Source organism: Doryrhamphus excisus, chromosome 7, assembly GCF_030265055.1.
Source record: "Doryrhamphus excisus isolate RoL2022-K1 chromosome 7, RoL_Dexc_1.0, whole genome shotgun sequence".
Classification (NCBI taxonomy): Eukaryota; Metazoa; Chordata; class Actinopteri; order Syngnathiformes; family Syngnathidae; genus Doryrhamphus; species Doryrhamphus excisus.
In genome coordinates, this window is record NC_080472.1 from 16,195,073 (window position 1) to 16,213,385 (window position 18,313).

General features: G+C 39.9%; 1 long non-coding RNA gene across 1 annotated transcript; it reads right to left on the reverse strand.

Annotated features, from left to right (window-relative positions):
* Window positions 1-6,305: 6,305 nt before the first annotated feature.
* LOC131132428 (uncharacterized) lies at window positions 6,306-9,335 on the reverse strand. Its single transcript, XR_009130362.1, has 4 exons — window positions 9,228-9,335; window positions 8,559-8,615; window positions 7,921-7,970; window positions 6,306-7,835 (listed from the first exon to the last, which is right to left on the reverse strand). It is a non-coding gene; the product is annotated as an uncharacterized LOC131132428 (long non-coding RNA).
* Between the last annotated feature and the right edge of the window lie 8,978 nt (window positions 9,336-18,313).

An 18,313-nucleotide genomic window follows, 5' to 3' on the forward strand; every position in this document is an offset into this window, starting at 1 on the left:
ATGATTACTTGGTCACTTGGTTTGCCGAGGTCAGCCGTTTGCAAGTGCAATGCAGGCCTCCCGTCGGACTTCAGGGAAGATGCAGCAGCTTAAAAAAATAATGAAAAGTACATTTTTCTAGCCTGCTAAGTGAATCTCCCTCATATTTAAAGACAATATGATTTTTGGTTGCACGGTGGATGAGTGGTTAGTGCGCAGGTCTCACAGCCAGAAGACCCAAGTTCAATTTCATCTCTGTGTGGAGTTTGCATGTTCCAGTTTCCTCCCACATTCCAAAAACATGCTAGGTTAATTGGCGACTCCAAATTGTCCATAGGTATGAATGTGAGTGTGAATGGTTGTTTGTCTATATGTGCCCTGTGATTGGCTGGCCACCAGTCCAGCGTGTACCCTGCCTCTTGCCCGAAGACAACTGGGATAGGCTCCAGCATCCCCGCGACCCTTGTGAGGATACGCGGTAGAAAATGAATGAATGAATGAATGATTTTTAGTTGCATGGCGGACAAGTGGATAGCGCGCAGGCCACACAGCCAGGAGACCCAAGTTCAATTTAATCTCTGTGTGGAGTTTGCATGTTCTCCCCGTGCATGCGTGGGTTTTCTCTGGGTACTCCGGTTTCCTCCCACATTCCAAAAACATGCTAGGTTAATTGGCGACTCCAAATTGTCCATAGCTATGAATGTGAGTGTGAATGGTTGTTTGTCTTTATGTGCCCTGTGATTGGCTGGCGACCAGTCCAGGGTGTACCCCGCCTCTCACCTGAAGACAACTGGGATAGGCTACAGCATCCCCCGCGACCCACGTGAGGATAAGCGGTACAAAATGATTGAATGAATGAATGAATGATTAAGAGAGTAAATAGTCTGGGTAGAAGGCAGAAGGGGTAAGATGCCAAAAAAGTAGCATAACGCTAACAGATAGAGCCGTATACTCTCCCCTTGAAACCGTTCCCTCTGCAACCTAATGCAACAGATGTTACCTTTGTACTACGCTACGTTTTATTTCTTGAATTCAATAGTGTTTTTTTTTTTACCGCCGTTATCAAAGTTGGCAACTTTCTTTGGTCCCATAGTGGGTTATTATAATTGTAAAACACAGTTGTTCATCGTGTGTTCTATGTACAAATAAAACACAGAAACACAAACACACACATTATAAGGATGATTACAGGGTTCCCTTGCTGGAATCTGTTCATAGTGTTCCACCTCTAAATGAACCACTATCCCTTTTTCACAGAGACTTTGACACCATTTGCTTTGCTCTGCACTCAGAATGATATAGGAGACCATAACCGAGTTATATTTTTTGGCCAAAATGTTTCAGCCAAAACCGAACTGTACGGAAACCGGGTCGTACAAAACTAAGTTTCCACTGTATTTACTAACTTTTTTAGTTAGTTTCAGGGAAACAGTAAAGGGTTGAGGACACTTCCCTGAGGAATTCCATGCACCTTATTATGAATTTCCTTGCCTTGCCACAATGGTGAACGACTTGTAACATGGGGTGGATCATGGGAAATGATTGTTTTGGCTATCACAATACACCCACAAACTGTACTTCACGTCATTTGAGTCAGATTTTCTGGGGTGTTGCTTCTTTTTTTTATCCGAGTGTAACATATATCTGATCTGACAAATGGCTTATGCACTTGGCTTCCCTTGACCGTCTCTGCCTAAAGCCCAGCCCTTCCACTGTGCTCATTAGTGAAATGGATTACTAATGGATTATTAATCTAAGAGGAGGGTGTGTGCAGCGACCCATCTCTGAACACCTGGAACGCTAACGGTAAATAACCAGCCCAAAAACACACACACAAACATGCACACGTTGTTGCTTACACATCTTTGAGGCTAAAAATAACGTAACCATTTGATTTATTGTTGGCCCAGTAAATATAACGGATACATCTAATTAGCCGTAATTAATTGTCGTCCCATCTTTCTTTCTCCAGGCTTCGGCCTCTGCTACGTCCTATCTCTACCGGTGGCAGATTTCCATCGCAAAAAAATGGCACCGCTCGGCGAACCATGCTCAAGACATAAAATATATCTTCTTCTTTTTTTTTTTTTTTTTTTTGCTGCATCCGAGGCACCGCTAGATTTGCTTTTGTCATCTAATTATTCCTCAGGAGAGGCAATTAGCCACCACAAAGCAACTAAGGCTGCATGATGTGAAGCATGGGAGTGCATGCTGATACATACATATGCAGGTGCACGCATGCACTCTACTACATGGCACACGCATTTACACACACATACATGGTGTAATCACTCAGGAACGCAAGTCCAAGGAGAGCCCGGTGTTAGATAAAAGAATCTCTAAAACAAATCAAGTGGTTTAAATTTAGACTTTAATCAGATAAATGATTTTACTTTATATGCAAGGGGAAATAAATCTATGTAGATATTCTCCACATCAAAGACATACTTCAAACGACAAGTGGCTTCCCAAGCCGTGCCGTGACCATTTGGGGTTTGTTGTTTTTGTTGTTTTTTTTAATAATTACAAGGATAGAAACAAGCGCTGACTTCCTCCAACCACAATGGCAAAAAGTCCAAGGGCACCTGCCTTGTCCTAAAAATGCCATGCTGCCGTCAGTTGACTTGCGAAAGTGGCCTCATGTGAGCTCATCGACTCTCACCGCTACTTGCCAAAATGTCACTTCTAATCAGGGTGCGATTAGACCTTCCGATGGGACCCAAGCTGATAGATCCGTTAAAAAAAAGTGTCACGTCGAAGTTTGTCTGTATGAAAGGGATTTTATGTAGCAGGTTTCTCTGGCTGCCTGTATTGGAATGCTGCTAGCATTAAATCCCGCCTCTTCCTGTTGTGATCACTGTTATGTTTGTTGTCAGTGAATGATAGCAGTTTGGCAAAGTTGGCCGTCATTGAATGTATAGCGGCTGCACGGTTGTCAAGTGGCACAGGCCACACAGCTAGGAGATCGGGGTTCGATTCCAGTCCAGGGTGTACCCTGCTTCTTGCCCGAAGACAGCTAGGATAGGCTCCAGCACCCCCGCGACCCTTGTGAGGATACGCAGTAGAAAATGAATGAATGAATGAATGATTTTTAGTTGCACGGTGAACAAGTGGTTAGCGCACAGGCCACACAGCCAGGAGACCCAAGTTCAATTTCATCTCTGTGTGGAGTTTGCATGTTCTCCCCGTGCGTGCGTGGGTTTTCTCCGGGTACTCCGGTTTCCTCCCACATTCCAAAACCATGCTAGCGACTCCAAATTGTCCATAGGTATGAATGTGAGTGTGAATGGTTGTTTGTCTATATGTGCCCTGTGATTGGCTGGCCCCCCGCCTCTCGCCCGAAGACAGCTGGGATAGGCTCCAGCATCCCCGCAAACTTTGTGAAGATATTTTGTGTAAAGACGATAAAAGTTTGTATGTATCTGCTTTGAACTTAACACATAGGAGGTGCCACAAATGTCATTTACATTCATATGAACAAATTAGGGCACCCAACGGGGTTTATTCACGGCATTAATATCCTAAATGATTCCTATTACTACTTGCTGATTCCTGCCGTCTTGGGAGCTGATTAATTCCGATAGCTAGCAGAGATACAAGTTTGGGACGATGCGAGGGAGGTCCACAAGCTCCCCATTTTCCTCTGACTGCTCACAAAGGTCTCCTTTTCGCCGCAGTCGTGGCCAAGATAATTTGGCATTCAAACACATAACCCGTGTTCGAGCACGTCGGCGAACACACCGCGGCGGTGCAAGGGCACACACCGACAACCAATCCCCCTCCGGTACACTTAATTTGGCTTAGAGAAAGACACTCTCCCTGCACAATGTTGATTATGAGGGTGCAGTGTTTAGCGATGCAAGGGAGAGCGAGGATAAAGAATTTGAATTCCTGGCAGGACTATCAGTAAAGGTTATTAAGCCATTGTTGATGCATCCATTTGTCGTGGCTGTATCCAGCAGTGTGACATTTATCAAGTATGTCCAGCTAAATGTCACCCGGAGAGGTAGCTTGCTGTCCTGTCCCTAATTAGGACCCCGAAAGTCACGCTGAAAGTCCCTCTCATCCACTTCGGGACAACATTGATCTCTTTCTCAGCGTCCCCTCCACATTCAACACCCGCCCATAGCAGGTAGTGCATGTTAGCAAACTTTAGGGTTTAACAATTGATTCTGCGATGGGGATAAAGTGCAGACAAATGGGCAGGGATGTAGGCCATCCGTCACGGACACAGGGCTCATTGTTTGCAGATTGCAACCTCTGGGAGAGCCGGCTTCTTCCCTCAGCGGGCTCCACAAATCACGGGTAGGCAGGGGAGCGCGGCTTGTAAGACAGGCCCTGACTGGGAATAGTCCTGAAAGCAGGACGCGGGAGCCTCAGCTGGAGCGAACAAACTGCCGAGCTTGTACAAATTCACTCCCTCGCCCTGCTCGCCCGCTCCCTGGGGTTCACTGCCCAGACTTCCAAATTGATTTCAAGACAAGAGTTATGAAAATATAACAGGGAAATTGTAGAATACAATATGGAAATGTCAGCGTTTGTAATATTCAACATGCATTTCTTACTGTGGAAATGCAGCAATGCTCTTTTTTAGCATTGCTTTGCTTTCTTGTCCACTTTTGCCCTCTGTTCATATCGATGTATTTGGATGTATGTCATTTATTTAATCATACCTGTAATTGATTTATGGTGGTATTTTAGTGGGAGAGATGTTGTTATGTCATGTAATGTCATGCCATGTTATGATGTCATGTAATGTTAGGTAATGTCATGTAATGTTGTGCAATGTCATAATACAGTATGTTATGTTATGTCATGTAATGTTATCTAATGTAATGTAATATGTTATCTAATGTAATGTAATGTTTTGTTATGTCGTGATGCTATGTAATGTTATATCATGTCATGTTATATAATATGTTATGTTACAGTACGTTATGTTACACTATGTTATGTTATGTCATGTTATGCCATGTTAAGTCATGTAATGTTGTGTTATGTTATGTTATGTTATGCAATATCATGTCATGTTACAGTATGTTATGGTTAGCATTTCGTATTTTCCATATTTTTCAGCTTGCTTCAACTGCACTTTTTTGCTGCATAATGGAGTACAAACCTCCCACACCCTCATCAGGGGTCCCAGAAGCATCCAAAAAAATGCAGGAAATGAATTTTTATGGAGATTTTTTTCCCCAGCTTCCTTCAACTGCACTTCTCTCCTACGGAGTGGAGTGGAAACCTCATACTAATACCTCATACCCTTACATTTTTGGTCAAAAATCACCGCCCTCAAACTCTGGCATTTTATGCCATTTTTGGATCTTTATGGGGCCCTTGTTAAGCGTGTGTGAGGTTTCCCCGTTTTTTTTGACCAGGAAAGTGCATTAGAAGGAAGTTGAAAAATATGACAAAAAACGTTTTTTGTCAAAAATCACCGCCCTCACACTGTTGATTGTGTGTGAGGTTTACCCTATTTATTTGACCAGAAAAGTGCATTAAAAGAAAGTTGAAAAAAAAAAAAATGACATACTAACTCCTTGCGTTTTTTGTCAAAAATCACCGCCCTCAAACTCTGGCATTTTATGCCATTTTTGGATGCTTCTGGGGCCCTTGTTGGGTGTGTGTGAGGTTTACCCTGTTTATTTGACCAGAAAAGTGCAATAGAAGGAAGTTGAAAAAATGAAAAAAACGACATACCCCTTACGTTTTTTGTCAAAAATCAGCGCCCTCAAACTCTGGCATTTTATAATAATACATTTTATTTGTATAGCGCTTTTCAAAATACTCAAAGACACTTTCCAGAAAAATGGAGTTGAATAAAAACAAGTAAACAGTGTAAAAGATACGTTAAAATACAAAATTCATTTGTTTATACACGGGTAAAACATGAGTAAAAGTGGGGAGCAGTCAGGTATAAAAAGTTAGACATTAAAAACAGATTTAAAGATGTGGGTTTTTAGTTGTTTTTTGAAACTGGGAAGGTCAGGGCAAGCACGGAGTGAATGGGGCAAGCAAAGGAGAAGGCCCTGTCACCCCAGGTTCGGGACTTTATGCCATTTTTCGGTTGCTTCTGGGGCCCCTGTTGAGTGTGTGTGAGAGGTTTATTTTTGTTTTTTTTCAGCTTGCTTATACTGCACTTTTCTGGAAAGGGGTGGAAACCTCCCATACCCTCACCGGGGGTCCGTTTCCTGGAGTTAATGTATGTGTGTGTGTTTTATTAAATGTAATGTTGTGTTTGTGTATGTATGTATGCATGATTGTGTTGGTGTTATTATATGTATGTTACATTACATACTTTAATATAACATAATACATGACACAACATTACATACTGTAACATAACACAACATATCATCGTGACATGACATGTCACATGTTGAGTGTTTTCATCTCCAACGACCTTCCGGTGGAGATGTTTCCACTTGGCTATTGATATATGTTTATTACTCTCTATGAAATGAGATTTCCCACAAGGCAAGTTAAGGCGGTGAAATCACCCCACGTGCAATTTAAATCAAAGTCAAATTTTTACCCTCATCGCTCTCTAATAAACATGCTGATTATATGTTATGAAATAAGCAGACAGTATTATTGGACTTAATGAACTTGGCAAAGCTTCAATTTTGAGATCATGTTTAGTTATATGGAATTGATTTGGCACAGTCTACAGCATGTTTGCCTCGTAACTTTTAAACACGCCTTCTACTCAAGCTATTTGGTTTGGTAGGATCCCAATACTTTTATCACCGCTTTGTTGGTCATTTTGATTGAGCCAACTGCCATTTTTTTTACTCTTATCTGAACTTGCTTCAGCTGTAGGATATTTGAATTATAGTCATTGGCCCTCAAACAGTCAACTATCGCCTTTTTGGATTTAATCTTACGCAGGATGGCACAGGAAAGTTGCACACAGCATATGCAATTCTTTCTGATTATTTGTCATTTTCCTGTCACCAACCTCCATTTTTACCCTTAACTGAACATGCTCCAGCTGCAGGAGCATTGACTAAAGTGCAAGGATGCAGAGAAGCACAAACAACAACAACAAAAAAGAAAATCGAGTGTGGTCTTACAAGAGGAAATCAAATTTGCTTCTGAGTCAGTTCTTATTTAGATGAAAATACAACACATTCAAGCTAAAATACAGGGGTTCTGTTAGATCACTGCAGCATGCGGTCATAAAGATTTTATGGGAGGACTGCAGTGTACAAGAAGAGGAATATACTGTACGGTATATAGAGGTCTTAATGCGGAGGGATGTTGCATTAATGTGGAGTGAGCTACCCCAGTGGTGAGTATCAGGAGACCTCCTACTTGCACAGAGACAGAGCCAAAAACAGAGACAAGGACTCAAGGGGGGAGGGTATCTGAAGCCTGAGATTGATGATAACCGGGCTGTGCTAAAGTATGTAGGTAGCTTACGATGGTTTATTCGAACATAATGGTGTATTAGTAGCCAATTGTTTTGTTGGTAACAATTGTTCAAAATTTACATCAGATTTTCACCACATTGAATCAAATTTTACACAATAATGTACTGAGAATATGTTGGACAAAATCACAGTTTAAAAGTGCTTTTCATGCTATTTTGTGTGTAGGTAGCTTTCACGCTAATGAACTATGTAGACACATCATTAAATTGTTCATTTTGCATCATATGGGGGCCTTTAAATGTTGATAAAAGAAACCGATCCAGGACTTCGCCAATTGGTAACATAATTGGACACATAAAACCTGCACCTCAACACCACCAAGACCAGGGAAATGGTGGTAGACTTCAGGAGAACCAGGACACACACCAGTCCAGGGTGTACCCCACCTCTTGCCCGATAGGCTCCAGCATCCCTGCGACCCTAGTGAGGGTAAGCAGCATAGAAAATGACTGAATGAATAACTAAACCATATTGTTGTCATTCAACAGCTGCACTGTGATCTTACCTTGTGTAAACTGTTGAGACCAAATTCTTCAGTCAACATCCTTCAATATTCTGTGGAATGGATGGAGAATTTTTTTAATTATGAGTACAATACAAAATCTAAAATTGAAGAACACTATAAATGCTTCTATAGTCTTGTTACATTGGTTAATTTTTTCCTCACACAAAAAACAGCTGACAGGTAAAATAAATCTTTGTAAAAGTTTTGTAGTCTTGATGTAATTTAAGTAATTCTACACTCTCAGAAACAATATCAAGCTCATGTGGAAAATCCTAGACTGCAGTGAGAAACAGAACATCACACTGGTATCTGATTGTGTGCACATTAGTCTCAACTACAACGCTGTTTGACAATATTTGATTTCTTTTTTTAAACAAAACACTCAAAATCAACTCAGTTTTTATACCAATATTTAATAAACTGTGTCTTGAAAACTACATAAATAAAACTACAACTTTCAAAATAACAACTTATGGGAAAATGTATTTTTTTCTATCTTTATTCTACACTGTTTTCAGACGGGACATTGTTGAGGGACTTCATTATACAACTACTTTAAATCAATAATTAATAAAACTCAACAAAAGGATTCAAATCACATACTGCAAATGATAATATCAGTATTATTGTAATGTTACCTTCACAGTCAGGCGTCCTAGTTGGTGCAAGGTACTGCTTTCCACACTGAGAGGACACTGCTTGGAATAAACAGCATTGTAGTGACAAATCATTGAAATATCACGTGTTTCAATATGAAATTAAAACAAATGTTTATTTAGTTATACTCATCAGTAGAACACTGATGACACAAATTTCCCGTAAAATATTTTTGAACTTAAAATGACCACAGATGCGGTAAACTAACCTTGATCCAAATGACTAATCCTTCCAGGCAGGTTTAAATCATTATTGATATATTTTCAGGGTCTGAAGAAGCTGTGCTTGTTGCAACAATTTTGCAATTCAGTTCCTGTCTTGTCACTTTTTGGTCAATGGAATACTTGTCACAAACAAAAACTCCCGCTCCCCCACAGTATGTTTTAGCTACACACGGTTACGGGACACTGCTACCGTACGGCCGCCAAAATAAACAAATAACATATATGACGAACGAATCCTTACAGGTTTAGTAAACATAAAAATCTCTTGTTCTGCAACCAAAAACACAACCACAAAGTTTGCAGTTGATAGCTAACTAGCTAGCTGGCAGGCTAACGGTAAGCTAATGCTAACGTTGAGTATTCCATATTCTAAAACTGACTTAAAGGGAAGGTGACAGAAAAAAGTCAGATAAGCATATTACCTACCCATATGGCTCCACATCAACGCATTTTCTTGTTAAACGACTGTTTAACAAGTTTAACGACTCATCTTCCACTGTCTTCCCGTGAAAACATGGCGCCCTCAAACTTTGCATTGGCAAGTCTGAACTCAAGCTTCTGAATTGAAAATATTATATGAATCACTGAAGCTAATATTCAAAAACAAAAAGCACTGAAAACCTTTGGAGAACGTTCTAAAAACAATTCATATGAAGAACAAGCTTAAGTGACATGTTTTCTATTGTTTTTTTCTATTGTTTTGTTGTTCTTATTTCAAGCAATATCCCTCGCACATTCCTTTCTTTGTTATTTATTTTTATTTTATTAATGTTGATATTGTTCTATAGAATTGCACTTTTATGTTCCTGTAATTCTGCTTATACTGTTTATACTGTTTTGTAATTGAAGATTGTAATAAAATATACATTAAAAAATAATAAGAAAAAAATAATAATTAAAAAAAAATCCTCTGACGCATGCGCAGAATGCCCACAAGTTGGCCTGGTTCACTGCTATTACCCAAGTACATTTTACTGTCTGGTATCAGGTTGAAATATCAATACATTAGTTAAATATAACATGTAAATATAACATGTAAATATTACTCGGTGTCAACGATCAAATTTACATATAAATGTGAGGATACAAAGTTACAGACAATCATCAAGTAAGGCATTAAATTATGAGATTTCAGAGTAAAAGAAGTGAAATAATGAATCCTTGTAAAATTTAAATTAATATTTGAGGCAAAAATTACAGGGCTGTGGTAAGGAAGGCAGGCTCTGATATACGTATATCCACTGATATAATGAGCAGATCATTGACTTATTCACTTATTATGTATTCATATTATTATGGAAACTGAACTCATTTATTTATTCATATTTTATTTACTTACCTCTTTGACCTATTTTGCTTAGTTTTATTTTTAAATGATCACGTTTATTAGGACATGTTTGCAGAGCTGCAGAAAAGGTGAATTTCTTTTAGAGATAAATAAAGTATCTATCTATCTAAAAGTGAAAACTGAAGAATCCTCCCTTTGCAAAGCATTTTTTATTAGTTATTAAAAGCTGTCAGGCCATGGCTGGACTTCACTCCATCATCCCCAGGAGTTGCCGCCACTTGGCGTGGTCCTGAGGAGAGCCTGCCTACTGCACACCATCAATTAAACACCAACTACATAGCAGTGGAGGGGGAGGGGGTCAGCGGAATATTCAGTGTGTCTCACTTGCCTTTTATATAAATGATCACATTGCTAAAGAGGTACATTTGCTACGTATGGTTTGTTGCCTGGGAGATTGGTCTAATAGCTCTATGTGGGGGGGTGACCAGAGGGGTTGCTGGACCAAGCCAAGGAATCATTTATCAGATTCTTTAAAGAGCTCTCCAGATGGGCAATATTAAAAAGTGCATTTACTGGCACTACAGTTTACACGTATCTTTGCTGGGACTATTTTTAGAGGATTGGAGGTCTTAAGTGGAGTCAATTAACGGGGGTGCCGCATTCATACATCATCCTGAAGGGGGGTTTAAATCGAAAAAGTGACAAAAAAAGTGTTGTGCAAGGATAAATTGTCAAGCTATTACACAAAACCATCATTGGATTATGTGTTTTCTTTTCATACAAACACCTTAACACAACAATAACTCTTAGGTGGGACTATTTTCCTTCATTTTGGGACCGGAGAGCCAATAAGACAATGTAAATGCATCCGAATGTGTCATTGTGTTTTAAGCGGTGTGCGCATGTAGCCTTGTCGACGTGTTATTGAGCACACACGTCGAGCAACCAGGCAGACAACAATAGGCAAGGTTCCAATTAAAAAGGGGGAACACGAGTTCGGCTTGCGGCTGCTGCGGCTCCCGCAACTGTAGGAATCTGCTCGGGATTTATTGGTTTCAATTTCACACCTATTCCCGTTCGACGGCCTGCTGTTTTGCTTCGCTCCGCTTCAACTAACACTTGGCTCGGATTCGCCAATCTTACCGCAGAGCTCTGACACTTCCTTATCTATTTTTTATTCAATATTGTCCTCTCATTTCTATGTTTTTATATTTAAAAAAAGGGGGAAAGTACTGACTAAGGCTAGTTCACACTGCACTTCAATTCAGAGTTTTTGCTCATATGTCCTAATAAACATGATCACTTAACAATAAAACAATACAAAATAGAAGAGGTAAGGAAATAGAATATGAATAAATAAATGAGTTCAGTTTCCATAATAATAGTATGAACACATAAAAAGTCAGTGGAGTAGGGCAGTGATAGTAATTTGCCACTTAAACAGCTCTTCTGTTGGCAGATTATGTGATTATGATTATGCTGGAGTGAAGTCCAGCCATGGCCTGACAGCTTTTAATAACTAATAAAAAATGCAGAAAAGGTTTGCAAAGGGAGGATTCTTCAGTTTGCACTTTTAGATAGATACGTTATTTATCACTAAGAGAAATTCACCTTTCCAGCAGCTCTGCAAAATAGTCCCAAGAAAAGTGATCATTTAAAAATAAAACAAAGCAGAATAGAAGAGGTAAGTAAATCAAATATGAATAAATAAATGAGTTCAGTTTCCATAATAACATGAATACATAATAAGCCAGTGGAGTAGGGCAGTGATAGTAATTTGCCACTGAAACAGCTCTTCTGTTGGGAGATGATGCTGGTTGTGATTATGATTATGATGGAGTGAAGTCCAGCCATGGCCTGACAGCTTTTAATACCTAATAAAAAATGCAGAGAAGGTTTGCAAAGGGAGGATTCTTCAGTTTGCACTTTTAGATAGATAGATACTTTATTTATCACTAAGAGAAATTCACCTTTCCAGCAGCTCTGCAAAATAGTCCTAAGAAAAGTGATAATTTAAAAATAAAACAAAGCAGAATAGAAGAGGTAAGTAAATAAAATATGAATAAATAAATGAGTTCAGTTTCCATAATAATATGAATACATAATAAGTCAGTGGAGCAGGGCAGTGATAGTAATTTGCCACTGAAACTGTTCTGTTGACAGATTATGCTGGTTGTCCATGATGGCAAGAAGGGCCTAAATAGATGTGGTCATAAATAATAAATAATAAATAAATATGTATCCAATTCTACCACATTCACGGCATTTAGGTTGCATATATCCGACCTACTGGCTACATTCACACTGCAGAAGTAAAATAATTAGCATTGGCCTGCAGTGTAGCCCAAAAAATACATAAATAAGTGTAAACATTGACTTAAGTTCTAAACTAATAGTTTTATTCGAAGGCTTTATTTTAAGATGTGTGGCCCCAACCTGCTTCCTCTCTCTTTTTTTTTTTTTTTTTTTGTGAAGTGGCTGCCGTATACATGGGTCAAAAGCACATGTCCATGCTTTTATGCACAAAATCCATAATAAGAGAAAGGTATTGACTTACTTTTATTGCAAAGTCTCTTTTCAGACTTTTCTTCCTCAAGGTGCAATTAAAATATAAATCATCCTTGCCATTGTTTTTAAGAGTACCACTCACTCTCCACTTCAGTGATTTTTAGACAGTCCCTTAGGCCAAAATGTATTTACCATAAGGTTCTCCGCATGGCTTAGCAAACGGGAAAGGGAAAGTTTCCCTTTCTCGTTTGGTTTTAGGAGCGGAATCTGGGTCATCTAAATGAACATCCACCTTCATTATGTCAATGTCACACTACCACCTGTTTCAGTGTGACTCCACCTGCTGTTGTAATAAAGTGCGGTAATGTCGCACATATTTAAAAAATAATAATTAAGATGGTACATCTACTCTTGCGTCCATCGGGAGACCCACTGCAGCGGACCGAATGACCCGCAGGCTGTGAATTCAAAGGAAGCCCAGAGAGAGACATCTATGACCATATGGCTCTGATCGGAGGATGGAGGGAGCAAGGATATGAGGAGGAAGGCCAGAGCCGGAGAGAGGACATGGAAAGCTTCCTTGGCAGAAGGTGGAAGAACAAAGCAACTCAAACGATTGGAATAAAAACTGACCCTGCACCTGGAACCTGGAAGCAGGGCATCGAGCGTAAGTGGTGCAGAGGTGCCCGCTGATTTGTAAATGATGTGCTTTGAAGCTGGAAGCGTCGGGGAGGAGTCGCAGGTGTGGACAAGCTAAGCACCAGCTTCTGCGGCACAATGACAGATTCTCATGTGCATGAAAGGATAAACCGCAGAGAGGAGGAATAATGGATTAGTAAAGTGAAGTCATAATTATTTGGCGAAAGAGACCAAAAAGGGCGGGAAACGAGACTTCAATTCACTTTGTTTCCGAGCTGCAGGCACATTTTAATCAACAAGAGAGTGATTCATTTTGGCCTTTCCATCTCTCATATTGTTGCTGTACCTTTGCAGGAGAAGAAGCCACATCCCCCGTAATGAGATTTCCATGACCCCCCATTGCATCTAAATTTTTGACCCTTTGTATATAGGTAGAAAATGACTGGTATGGTAGAGTATGTACAGTAGAGTACAGAACCAAATTGATTGACGTGATGCTTGCCTGATCTACAGTCAGGTAAAAGGCTACCTCCTGATATAGTTTTTAACTCTGAAAGATGACCGTAATAGCATCTGAATTATCATGAGCACCTTAATCTACCTCTGCGTGTGCTTTAAAATATTAGTGTGAAACACATGCATGTTACACTTGCCCTACTCATCAACGGTCCACTATATTAGTGGGTCCAAGTGGGGACGACCAACTCCCCACCAGCTCCAGCAAACAGAGCTGCAGTGAAAAAAAAGTAGCAGGTGGAACGTTAATTTCAGGTACTCGGGAGGAAAAGCAGGGTTTGGGTTATTCAGGAGGCTAGGTGTCATTCTTGTCTCCAGGTGAGGTGAGGTGCGGGTTCTGTGGGCCCCAGAAGTGGGACGACCTGGGGAGAGAGTCAGAGTCAAAGTGGGATTGTGCATTGCATCATTTCTGTTCAGGGTTTTAATGTCACAAAAAGAAAGAGACCGTAACTATATGCATGCAGATGTCTATGCATATTTTCATTTAGTCAATAAAGTCTTGCCGCCTGCTGAAGGACACAGAAGAAGGGCGGGGGTCATAAAACCCAGACAGTAAGACAGACACAAAGACGGGGAGAGCGAGAGCTAGAGCTAGCAAAGTGCCCCCAGCCTTGTCCCCAACACCGAGGGGAAATCTCCCAACTCCAAGGTTAATTAGGCACTGGAAATGAGATGGAGAAGCTTTGCCTTTCCGACTCATTAACCAATTACAATTCTTCTTCAAAACAGTCCATCTCATGTTGCGGCATAATTGTCGGAAGATCAAGAATCAAGTCGAGCCACAGACCGAGACTGTCTAAGGTGGATGTCCAACGACTGGAAAAAAAGCTTCTATTATGGCTGCATTCACACTTGTGGTTCGGTACTCTAGACATATGCATAATGTAAATTCATTGCATCTACTGTACATATTACTGTTATTATATCTTGTCACATTCATACTGTGCATACTGTTTATAATCTGTATAATCTGCAATAGCCATACTGTAGTCATTTATATCCCTGTATATAGCCACACTGTATCATAGTCATAGCCTGTTATAGTTTGTACAAATATCTGTCCATTTACAGCTCTATTCTATTTCTTCATTTATTTACTAATAAGGTATTTATAAATTTGCACTTCTGGTTGGATGCTAACTGCATTTTGTTGCCCTGTACCAATGACATGAGCAATAACAATAAAGTTGAATCTAATCTAAAAAATATTTTTATATTATGCTATATTTATGACTTTAGATTATATGGAAATCTTTTAAAATATGCTTTTAAAGAAAGAGTGAGTGCAGCAGCACTTCCAAATGTGCACTTCTGCATGTTTCTTTGTCATTTTAACACTGGTCCATGTCCTTGCTCCGTATAGTGTTCACACTTGAGCTCAAGTGAAACCAACCTCATTCTGGTAGATTTAGTGTAATCCAGTTAATAGGGTGACTGATGTGGGTACAATCAAAACGTCCTTGGCAGAGGCTATAATTAATTCTACTCAGCGACTGGCAGCAAACTAATACTGCAACACTGTTCAATGAGGAGCTCTCACTTTGAGATGTTTCTGGAACCCGTTTTGTCACTTTCAGCATCTTCTATCCGAGCGTCACATTTTGGCACTCTGACTACAGACTCCATTCTTTTCTCTCTTTATTAGAAAATGGTAACGTTTAAAACACAGCAAGTTACCAGTAATTTCAGAAACACACTTTCTACTCATTTTAGAAACCTTAATGTAAAAACAACGACAAATGTGCCACTGATTGCACTAAGTGGTCATGAATAAATGACACTTTGTTGTTTTACGATCAGTGTGATCAGTGGTGATGCTCACAGCACCACTGGGTATTTTCTGGCATTGCCATTGAGCCATTTATAATGTAGCAGAAAATATACCATTTTAAACTTATATGGTGACTGAAAACCTCAGAACTGAGAAAAAGAGACAAGGTTCATGTTCAACTTCATGAAAAATAGTGCCAGTGATAACAGTCGTGATGATTAGACACCATGTCATTTGAGATCTAAATTTATTTATTCATTCATTCATGTGGAGCCTATCCCAGCTGTTTTCAGGCGAGAGGCGGGGTACACCCTGGACTGGTCGCCAGCCAATCACAGGGCACATATAGACAAACAACCATTCACACTCACATTCATACATATGGACAATTTGGAGTCGCTAATTAACCTAGCATGTTTTTTGGAATGTTTTGTGCACGGGGATGCAAACTCCACTCAGGGATGGCCAAAGGTGGAATTGAACACGGGTCTCCTAGCTGTGAGGCCTGTGCGCTAACCACTCGCCATGCAGCCCTAGATCTACGTAAATACATAATTGTTATTTATTGTAATTCGGCCCCCACAACTATACCCTCACTTGCATGTGAATATTATCATTCTTAGCTACCGATGTATAAATCTCTCCCCAAATATAATAAGACTTGTCATTTTCAGACTTTTTTTCTACATGAAAAGTGTAATTTTATATTACAGCCAATGGGATGTGTCAAAACTGGCATTGTTACTGCATAGGTACAGTCATTGGTTTACCTTAATTCTGCTTTTATCTGAAATATACAGTACATACAGTATTTTGACCCACTTCATCCAGTTTGACTACCCCCCTCAAACCTTATTTGAGCTTGTTCACAAACAGTAAATAACAAATGTTTTTTGTCATGTCAGAATGAAACTATATGCGACACCGTATTTTGTACCGTTTTTGTCCTGCAAAATAAATGTAGGAAGAACAGTGTGTTTTACCGAAGATGATTTATAGATTCTAAATGTGTGCAAAGACGGGATGCTTCGCGTTGTTATTCCGACTAAAGAAAAAAAAAAAAAAGCTACGCGTGAGTAAAGCGGGGTGTGGATTTTAATAAAGAGAAAAAGCGGGCAGAGGAAAAAAGGGCAAAAGACGGACTAGATAAATTCACCGCTGTCTCTTTGGCGCTCCTCTCTGCTCTGTTCATTTGTCTCAATTAGTCAGCATACTTTTAGCTTGTAGCTTTTCTTCTTCTCCTGACGCTTTCTTTGTAGATTTAACTTTCATGTTGAAGTTAAGCAAAGACTTTGGAGGAGCTATGTTTTACATTTACACCACAGGCCATCCTTTTTTTTTAACATAATCAATCATAGTGTTGATGATGCTCTTTTTTTTATTTAATTATGCTTTACATTTTTTCCCAGAGTACTCCCCCCTCCCCCTGCAATAACAAACAGAAGTTGGTAGCAGCTGTTTGGTCAGCTCTTGTTTTTTACACCCGAGTGACCAGCTCACACCCATCAGAAGGGGGCAATATCATACACACAAAGCAGACATAGCAGTGGAAAACCAGTAAAGGAAAGCAACAAAACAACAATCAAAATATGAAAAAAGTGTGATTTATACTATGGAAAATACAGTCAATAAGAGTTCCTTTTTGGTTATTTTAACAAGTGTAACAGTGTATGGCTAGACATGACACTTAACAAACATAGGAACTAGAAAGCCATTTGGCGATGCATTTAGCATTGATTTAACTGTAAAAGAGAAACACATAATTGTCTTTCCAGGCCTGCAGAGAGACTGAATGTCCCTATGAGTGTTTATATACAAAAGGGGGCGTGTCCCCTTTCACTGCAATTCGTCCCTTGACGCTTCATTGTAGCCCCTCCAGCAAAGACTGCTTTATTATTGTTTGTGTGTGTGCCATGGTGGGGGCGTGATATTGGTCATTAATATTCCAGGTGCTGTCTGTGGGTTTCCTCCATGAAATTATGTTTATTGGCCTGCTTGTGGTAAAATATGGATGCCTTGAGACCGAAACTAATGAAAGGCAAAACTGTGACACTCCAGTCCAGTAGGTGGCAGGAAAGTGTACGACAAAGCAGGTGCAAAAACACAACAAGCTTGTTGCACTGCAGCTTCATCTACTACCCTACTTGGACCCAATGCAAGTGGGCTTTAACAGTCTTAACATGCCTTGTTAGGAACTGTATACAAATTTAGCTTTCCCTTACATCCGAATAAACACTTCCTTTGGGACACTGCTAACATGGTAAACGGAGAAGCAGTGCTTGGCGGGAAGCAGAACTTCGGTGAAGGCAGAGAGCGTATGTGGCCCACAGCGCATGCCCATTTAAGGAAGCCCGGCATTTTGTGACATCACAGTGAAACAGTGTTAGAAACAACTCTCTGAAACTGAGTTTTTTTAGCCATCTGAAACGTCTTTCAGGCAAATGCGCAAACCTCATTATCTGAAACTTTGGCACGAGAATACAACATTGTAACTACATTTATAGGTCAAAAAAGTGGAAAAAAAACACAATAAGTCTCCTATTATGATTTTTCCACTGTGGAAAAAAGTCACTTTTGTAGGTTGAATATTAGAAGGTAGACAGATAACTCAAGTGGCAGCAAGGCAAAATGTGTAAACAAAAATGCAAGTAAAGTCAAACGATAGGTTTAGTAAGTGATCAATCATGTCTGCATCGATTGGCGTAGCCTGTATCAAGCTGTCAAAATGAAGCTACTCGGGTTTTACAGACTCATGTTGATTCTCGCAGCAATAGGCCACAAAGTGCGTTC